The sequence below is a fragment of the Octopus bimaculoides genome, chromosome 20, assembly GCF_046866305.1.
Source record: "Octopus bimaculoides isolate indiv1 chromosome 20, ASM4686630v1, whole genome shotgun sequence".
NCBI lineage: Eukaryota > Metazoa > Mollusca > Cephalopoda > Octopoda > Octopodidae > Octopus > Octopus bimaculoides.
Window position 1 is genome coordinate 20,872,577 of NC_142947.1, and position 10,000 is coordinate 20,882,576.

A 10,000-nucleotide genomic window follows, 5' to 3' on the forward strand; every position below is an offset into this window, starting at 1 on the left:
ATTAACAAACTCAGCAATACCCCCCACACACACACACACATACAGCGTGTGATGGGTTAATTTTCGTCATTGCATAGTTTTAATTTCGTGCACTACACATTGTTTTTGATTTCGTCGACTACACGGTATAGTAGGGTCACTTGGGCACTGTCTGTGAGAAAAACAGCTCCATGACGCGGAAATTTGAAATTGACATGCTGTACGGCTTGGCATTCGCGCCGGAAGCTCCAATACGAACATTTCAGTGTTTGGGTGTCAATCTGAGGACAGTGCAATCTCAGGACATGTACTGAGAGTGATAAAACTCAAACATCCAGTCAACATCATGGTGTTTGGAGTGATCACTAGTAATGGCAACCTTATGACTCCACTCATCTTCTCACACGGCCTCAGACTCAACATGGTGGCCTACATCAAGTGCCTGGAAGAGGTAATGCTGCCATGGTTGAAGAGAGTGGCTGCTGGAAGATATGTCTGGCAACTGGACTCTGCACCATACCACACAAGCAGGAGAACCCAGTCATGGCTGTCAGACAATTTCTGCGACCACATCACCCCTAACATCTGGCCACCTAACCCCCCCCCCACACACACACACACACACTGCAACCCCCTTGATTATTATGTGTGGGGCGCTGTTGAGCGAGAGACCAACAAAACTCCTTGTAATACCAAAGATGAACAAAAGGCAAGGATTATGGCAGCATTCACCAACTTAAACAAAGCGAACGTCCGGAAGAGTTGCAGGAGATTCCGAAGTCGTCTGATTACTGTGCTTGAAGCAAATGGCGATTCTATTGAATAAATTTACTCCTTAGTATTTCAAGATATTTTTATGTAATTTTGGTAAATATATGTTAAAATGAGATGTCAGTGTTATTTTCATTTTTTTTTGCATAATTTTGACGGCAATTAATTCACTACATCCAGTATATACATGTGTGTGTGTGTGTGTGTGTGTGTGTGTGTGTGTGTGTGTGTGTGTGTGTGTGTGTGTGTGTGTGTGTGTGTGTGTGTGTGTGTGTGTACATTTATGTATATATATATATATATATATATATATGTAATTTCAATGGGTTTGTATGTAATATTTTGGTATATGTCAGTTAGTGTGATGATATGTTGGGTAACGCACTGGCACGGAATGGGCTGCCTGGTGCCATCCGCAGGTAGGGTATATTTCGATTGGATCTACTTCAGGAACTCCACAGAAGAATTTGGTGTTAGTCTTTATTTTGTAGGACGATCGTTTCAACCCATCCTGTTACTGTCGCTTATGGATAGGATTCAATGCATCATGTTGTGTTGCTTCCATTTTGCAGTCTGGGCTACATAAAGGAAATCCATACATAAAGTGGTGTCTCGCTAAAGCTCTTGAGTTTGGGCGATCAGACTAAAATTCTTCAAGGCGATGCCCCATTATGGCCGGAGTCTAATCACTGAAACATATATTTGTATAGATAGATAGATAGATAGATAGATAGATAGATAGATAGATAGATAGATAGATAGATAGATAGATAGATAGATAGATAGATAAAATTATAGAAATGGAATATAAAAAAAAACTAAATTATAGAAATGGTATATAAATAAGCTATAGATATTTTATACTTCAGAAGATATACAGGATTACTTTCTTTGAACATGTATGTTTAGTATTCGCAGCTTAGGACACAATTTACTACGTTTCTTTTTATATCCCGAAAGCAAAATATAAGTAATATATTCCTCTTTAAGATTGCCATGCTCTGCATTTTGCTTTTTTTTTTTTTTTCCTATAACGATTGTAAAGGCAATAAATCTGGGCACTGTATCTGTTTATATTTGTCAATCACCATCAGTACTCACGAAGTGTTTTACAGAGAAAAGAGTAAAAAGAGAGAGAGAGAAAAGGCAGAGATTTTGTGTATGCTGAATGTGATTGTGTCCAGCCTTGTGTTTTATTTCATCTCTATTTGGTCTATTGACAAAATATAGAGAGAGTTTTCAACAACTTTGTTATCTATGCTCTATTTGTTAGGTTCTCCGTTAATATATTGAATTTAAGCATATAGTACTGTAACTCAATCCTTTTATTTTGTATGGATTATAATAAAATTGATCGCAAGGTAATTTTTAGATAACACTTTTGGGAGAAGCCAACATTATATACATACGTGAAAAGACACACACACACACACACACACACACACACACACACACACACACACACATATATATATATATATATATGTATGTATGTGTGTGTGTGTGTGTGTGTGTGTGTGTGTGTGTGTGTGTGTGTGTGTCAAAATAAGCAACAAGGATATCCAAAGTTCATGCAGTACGATCGTTTCATGCGACTCCGTTTATTTAAGCAATGTGAACATTACATCAAATGTAAAATGCATACTTTTCTTTTGTGGTTTGATCGTAGATGGTCTATTTCTAGTATAATGGATGTCCACTTAGTGGTCATCCCTTCTTATACGTATATATATATATGTGTGTGTGTGTGAGTGTGTGTGTGTGTGTGTGTATGTATGTATGTATATATGTATGTATGCATGTGTATATATGTATACGTATATACATACACACACATGCAACATGGTGATTGTTATGATCAGTTCCAAAATACTGGAACCAATTCTACAGAAAATGTCAGACAGGAAATCTCTAGGCTTAGATCTCATAACAGGTACTTACTGGCTAAAGAATTTCACCTTTTATCGTCGAGATTTCATAAAGTTGTATGGAGATAGTATCAAAGGCACACAAGAAGTGCCCCGATGGTTATCAACTATAACTACTCATCCCCAAGAACAGCCAAACCACCCTGCTAAAAATTACCACCCAATAGTCTGCTAGAACATAATGCACATATCATACCCTGGATACTTCAATCTGTTTTTGCAGGTTCATTGTGCCACCAACGTTATAACACCTGAGCAAGTTGGAGGAGAGAAGGAGGTATAGGACTGCACACAGTAGCTACTAATTAACAAAATGCTCCAGAAAAAAAACTGTAAAAAATAGCAAGAACTTAACCGTAGTGTGACTGGACTACCAGAAGACTTTTCATGGTATACCACATGGCTGGATTATCAAGGCTTTACAGTTAGTGAATGTTATTGAAAGCCATTAGTGAGTGTTATTGAAAGCCTGACCAAGACTTGGTACACCACTTTGCTCTTTAGATGTGAGAAGGAGAAAATTGAGCCGAATAGCAAAAAGGCATCTTTCAGCGTGATAGCCTGTTAGTGTTGCTCTTCCTCCTCTCATTAAACCCACAATCATACCTGCTCACAAAACACAGAGACCAGGGAAATACATCCAAAAGTATCTCCCTTATTTTCTTTCTCAACGACCAGGAACTATATAGACCAACTATCAACCATATAAAAAAGCAATTGGACCGCATTATCCAATTTTCTACTGACATTGAAATGAAATTTGGTGAGTAGAAATGTGCAATTTTCACAATAAAACGTTCCCACCTCTGAAAACCTAAAGTTGAACAGCTTGCCAATATAATCCCTACAGTCAGGTGACTGTTAGAGGTATCTTGGACAAGACGAGAATGTCAGATATTATGGGCCCATATATTCGGAGAGGACCAGGAATGAATACCTCAGCAAAGTAAAGAGAATATAGTCATCAGAACTCTCAGCCTGCAGCAAGCATATTGCCCTCAAGACATTCGCAATGCTTATCCTACCACCTACGTTTGGTTTTCTGAACTGGTCACTATAAGAACTCAATGAGACAGATGTTCAAGTTCGCAAACTACTCAATGTTGCAGAGAACTTCAACATCAATGGAGATGTAGACAAGCTATATTTCCGACATGAGGATGGTGGTTGTGGTCTCAAATCTGTATTGATGTCATATGAAGCACATATTGTGACACTGAAATAACATCTACATCAGAGGAAAGAGAACTGTAACTATCTTTGCACAACTTTGTGATCATGAAATCAATAATATAATTAAGATAGCTAATAAGCTTGAGAAGAGGTATGACAGAATAACTTTTATAGATCTTTCCACAAGGAGCATTGGTAAAATCTATTTATCAGAACAAAATGAAAAATGGAACAGTTCACTAAGAAGATTATACGTGACACGAAATCTCTAAGCCATAGAAGGGACTGATCCTGTCAAAAGCTTAGCATGGATTATCGGAAAGTTTATGACATCCCGCCTTTGAAGGCTAATATCGTACAATTCGAGAACAAGGGAGTACCTATAGCATAAAAGGCAGAAAACGCTGACAGACAGCAAATGTAGACTATACAAGACCAAGCCTGAAGACATCAACCGCATTACTGCCAACTGTGAGAGAATGTCTTCCAGATATTATTTTCCCATGAAGCATGATGCGATAGCCAGAACAGTTTGGAATTGGGTTACAAAAAAGAAAAGACCTAAAGACGAAGATAACTATATTGAAACCGATGGATGAAAAGAATATTGGTGGAACTTAAAAATCAGAATAGCCACCAAATTAAAATACAACAGCCAGATATTGCTATGGGACCACAAGGAAAAGATATATATGTTGTTGTGGAAATCAGTTGCCCTCTGAACACCAATGCGGTTAAAAAAATACAAGAGAAAGAGGACATCAAAGAGGACATTGATTTTGGAGTTTGCAAATCCAGATCCCAAGATATGCTTTCAGCTTCATACCTATTATTTTTGGAGCAACAGGATTCATACCAACCCATCTGGAGCAAAGTATGGCTGAACTTGGGCTGTTGGAGAGAGAACACAAATCCTTAATTCATACACTACAAATGATCACGATATTTGGAACTACAAATATCTACATGACCTTTTTAAGATTTAAAGGATGGTGGTTAAAACAAGATGCTTTCCTTCACAACCTTACAGCCAAGTAGGTGGACAGTAAATTAAAAACTGAAGAACATACATACATACATACATACATACATACATGACGACTGCTCCATCTTCAGAGATGATTTCTGTCTGTTTGTGCTTCCTTGTTGTGAACAGCATATTTGACTTTCCCTCCATGACTTCTCAGATGACTATCCAGCGTCTCTGTAGATCTGCATGCTTTCAAGCATAATGTGAGCACTTCCAACTGGTCTGCACATGTTGCCACTTTTCCATCACCATATGGCTTTCAACTGATGGAATGTCAAATGAGTTCATTATAAAAAAAACATTTGTACGTCTTTGGGTTATAGTGATATTCGCTTGTACAACACGGCTACCACTCTCTGAGTCTCGATGATTAATAGCTATTGACAAGCCGTAGTGAGATGACCAGAAGCACATGAGACCATAGTTGTTAATCAGAGTGTTCCTTTCCTAGTAGGATGCTGAAGAAACAGCTAAGAGTCCCTCACTTGCGATGGTTTCACTGTTCACTATGACGCCAGCCAAGTCAACATGCTCAAAATCAATGCGACTAAGCTAGAAGTAACAAATATGAACGGGCCACTAAAATCATTTTCGTTTTAGTCTGAAAATATATAAGCATCATCTTTGACTTCTTCAAAGTCTATAGAGAGTTTGAGTTGTTTTTCCCTATCAATAAATATTCAGTCATAAGAAGAAAGCATTTAAACCTTTTCAATATGGTTGCTCTCCGATAACAAACTGAAAGCATGCGGTGTGTAGTATCCGATTCAAGATAATTTAGATTGCAGCATAATTTCATGCATGATGTTCTTTAAATCAGAATGCAGTGTCTATAATGGAGACAGTTTTTCTCCCATCCCCTACCCCTACAAGGCAAACGCTTTATCAAAATACTTACAATAACGAACAAAATAGACGATTTCTTCGAATCCATATCAGCTGCCACTCGTAAAAATATACTCAAACAAGAAAGTAGAACAAATTTCGTGTTTATTTTTGATTGAATTCCACATGTATGTTTAAAAATACACGAATGAAATATAAAAATATTGTAATCAGATTTTAGATGCATTAACTAAAAATAAAGGAATAATTCGGAGAAATAACTCTGTTCTTCATGTCTGAAAATTCACATTGAGCTAACAAACTCATAAAACTTCTAGTTTGATCTGAAAGACAATCTTCAGTTTTAATAAATCTGCGGTTGACTTCGAAATGAAATGTCAAACGCTGCTGATTAGACATGTTCCGTTTGTGTCAGTTTGTATTACTTTCAACATCTTAAAAAAAGAAAAGCGTAAGAAATGTTATGAAAATTTCACTGGCTTTAAAATATATATTTTTATCTTTCTTAGTTGTTTGGCTTCGTGACAGAGCCGTTTGAGTGTTCGAAAAAATGCTTGCAGTATTTGTTACAACTCTTTACATTCTAAGTTTAAATCCCGTTGTGATTAACTTTGTTTTTGGTTCTTTAAAGGTCGATAAAATAAGCCCCAGTCAAGTATTGTCTCGATGCAATCGACTAGTTTCTTCCTCCGAATTGTGCCCATATTATTTATATAACTATTAGTTCCACTTCGGTGAGAAACTAGAGACAGATATATATTTAGATGACAAGGCCTTAGTATTTACAAATATGTATACAGCAACTGTGTAAATAGAGTTAGATTCTTGAAGAAGTAGACAGTAATTGAAACACACAGCTCCAATTTTATGTTTGCACTGCTTCTCGATCATGTGAAAAGGGTCGGTACAAAACAATACCGAGAACAAAATATAAGCAATGAAGAAAATCTGAAAATAAAGACCGTAACTTATTTTTTTGCTGACTCTACGTATCCTATTACAAGCCTAAGTCGATGTTTGACATCAAAGTATAGAGCCGCGTTACCATGAAATATTGTCGAGTGAAAACCTAGTAGGTATTAAGGTAACTTCTTACGACATATATCGTCAGATATGGCAATAGATTTTGTCACAGTAGTAAATGATCCACATAAACAGAACATTTGAAGACTTTCACCAGAAACATTGTAGCAGAAGAAAATAGAAGTCTAAAATAAATATCATCAAGTAGTACTACATTTATACATAAATATTTAGATATGTCCGTGCGTATTCATGAGCAATTTTGCTACTAGCACAGATATTTAAAAAAGGTGTGGATTCAGTTCACGTTTCAATGGTGTTAAATTAACACAAATACATTAATTAGAAAGTATAATCTTACCTTGATAACTACAATCACGATGTTTCTTCTGGTCTAGTAGGTTAGCCAGGACACGAATAGAATGCTGTAATTCGTACAGTTTTCCTAGGTCCTATTCACGAGCTTCAGTCTGGTTTTTCGAGTTATAACAAAGACAATGATACATTCCTTGCCTCAGAGTTACAATATCGTATATATTAATTTAAATATGTTCTTTTACACTTCAGACAAATTAGCAAAATCCAGATTTATATAAATACCTTTACTGATTTCATGTTATTCAACAAAGTCTACAAAGTTGTTTGAAAAAGTTCTCATAATTCAAGTTCTGGTTAGTTTGTGAAGCTTATTGAAGCATATATGAAAAATATCAAACGAAATTCGTGAGTATCTTGAAAGATGAAAAATCTAATCAAGTTTATGGCAAAATGCTGTTTTGTTTCTAATTGAAACAAACTGATAAAAATGTTGAAATCTATTTTTCCTACTTATTTCTTCACTCCTTCACATTTCTTCATTAGTTTCCTTCGTTTTTTGTCTTATTCTTTTATCAGCACCTTTCTCTGCATAAATATATGTCACACTTTACAGAAGTGTGTTTTCCCTATTGATCTAGTCAATTTTGCAAAGAATTTCTCTGGAAATATGTTCTGAAGATTAAATCTTTTAGCATGCATAAGTAATAAATTCTGTATTATTTCAAGTTAGAAAAGATATTGCGTCTTTTCTGCCTCAAAGTCATTTGAAATTCAGGCAGTGCATGACCATGGCAGAAGATGTAATTTTACTGCATAATTTACGTCACTAATAATGATTGTTTAATGGGTCATTTCACTTGTTGCGAAGTAAGCCATTAAGCAGTTGTCTAGATTATGCTGCCATAATCAAAAACTTACTGCAAACTTAGTATGACAGCAAATATAAAATAACAGCTATTACTTTACTAAATACAAGCTTGGACAGCGTAAAAGCTACCACGAATATGACCATCACTGAATTATTCCGTTGACTACTACTACAAAACTTGAAATAATTGTAGCCACGATGACACTATATGAAACGCAACACCCCCAAGGACATCTGCTGTAAAATGTCCAAATGTACAACACTTATACAGTATATTTAGTCACCAAAGAGTAATTAATAAAAATACAAATGTATGAATATGAAAATCAATTATCCATCTTCAACGTAAATTAATATAAAATAATGATGAACAAAATGATTGATGGTACATCGGGTTCAAGTCTAAATAAGACTAATTTTATTTCTATAGGAACGAGAAAATAAATAACACAAATACAAAGGAAGTAATTTGATCGCCTATAATTCATCTTAATCTTCTACATTAAGTTGGAATTTAGCCGCAATATATGAATGATCAAAGTGACCATTCAGAAAGCTATTATTAAAAATCACTTTTTTTTTTTCGGTTATAAAGAGAAATATGCATACTGACAAGAATATATAACAAATTATATGGCATTGGAAAAAAATGAAAATTTATCAGGAATTAATCTATAAATGAATTTCTAAAATTGTCAAAATACTTAATACACGACAAAAATTAAGCCGAACGATAAACCATAAGAGAAGGCAGAGAATAGTATTGAATGCACGGGCAGTATGGGTAATCCAATTAATGACGTAATATACAAATATATAGTTAAACATAAAATGGTAATTAAGGTTGAGCGTGACTGTGTGGTAAGAATCACATGGTTCCGGGTTCAATCTCACTGTATGGCACCCTGAGCAAAGCCTTGTGAGTGGATTTTGATAGACGGAAACTGAAAGAAGCCCGTCGTGTATATATATATATATATATATATATATATATAGCAATATTACATTCCGTTAGGAACGTGGTAGAGTACTATATAAATCACGTCCACCTTCAGAGTTACCCAGTACTATCGGTAGTATTATCAAATACTTCCAAGTTTGAATTTGGGCATTCGTAGTTTATGAATATAAAACAGATCTTATTATGCAAACAAATAGTTTCATAATCAAATACCTGTATTCTTGAAGAACTACGTTGCGTCGAAACAAATATAGCGAATAATAAATAACTGTCCAATCGTACTCCTTCATGATTCCAATTTCATCAATTATACATACATACATACATACATACATACATACATACATACATATATATATATATATATATATATATATATATATATATATATATATATATATATAATTGCGGTACGGCAAAAGAGACGGATAGAATAAGTACACGGCTTAAAAAGGATAAGTCCTGTGGTCGCTTTCTTCCACTAAACTCCTTTAAGGAGATCCCCCAGCATAGCTGCGGTCAAATGTCTGAAACGAGTATATATATATATATATATATATATATATATATATATATATATATATATATATATGAACTTAAAATAAAGGGTTTAACTGTCAGGCAATTAAACCAGTCTGTATGCATCTACCATTCACGTTACGTTTAAGAATCTAATTTCTTTTAAGTAATTTCCCTACAAGGCAATGGGTTAGTGAATATAAAAGTTGATTAATGAAGAATAGTTGTTTAGCTAGTAGCCATATGATCAATTCTTAGGGTAGTCAAACAATATAAAATTTGATGCAAGCGGAAAGACCAAGCTTCTTCGCAAGTAGGAGAATAATAGAATTTGATATAAGTTTAATTCAATGTTCTGAGAACATTACCAACTATTATAGGTATATGAAGGAGCCGGACGGCAAAACAGCTGAATCATTTTGACTATAACGTCCGAGAGCGTTTTGTTCCAGATATATTATTGTGTAGTGGAGGCGCAATGGCCCAGTGGTTAGGGCAGCGTACTCGCGGTCATAGGATCGCGGTTTCGATTCCCAGACCCGGCGTTGTGAGTGATTATTGAGCGAAAACACCTAAAGCTCCAC

The 10,000-nt window shown here is 35.2% G+C and overlaps 1 long non-coding RNA gene across 5 annotated transcripts in view; it reads right to left on the reverse strand.

The window, feature by feature from the left end:
- LOC106881631 (uncharacterized) overlaps positions 1 to 10,000 on the reverse strand; it is a 402,087-nt gene that overhangs the window by 353,133 nt on the left and 38,954 nt on the right. The window lies entirely within an intron of this gene.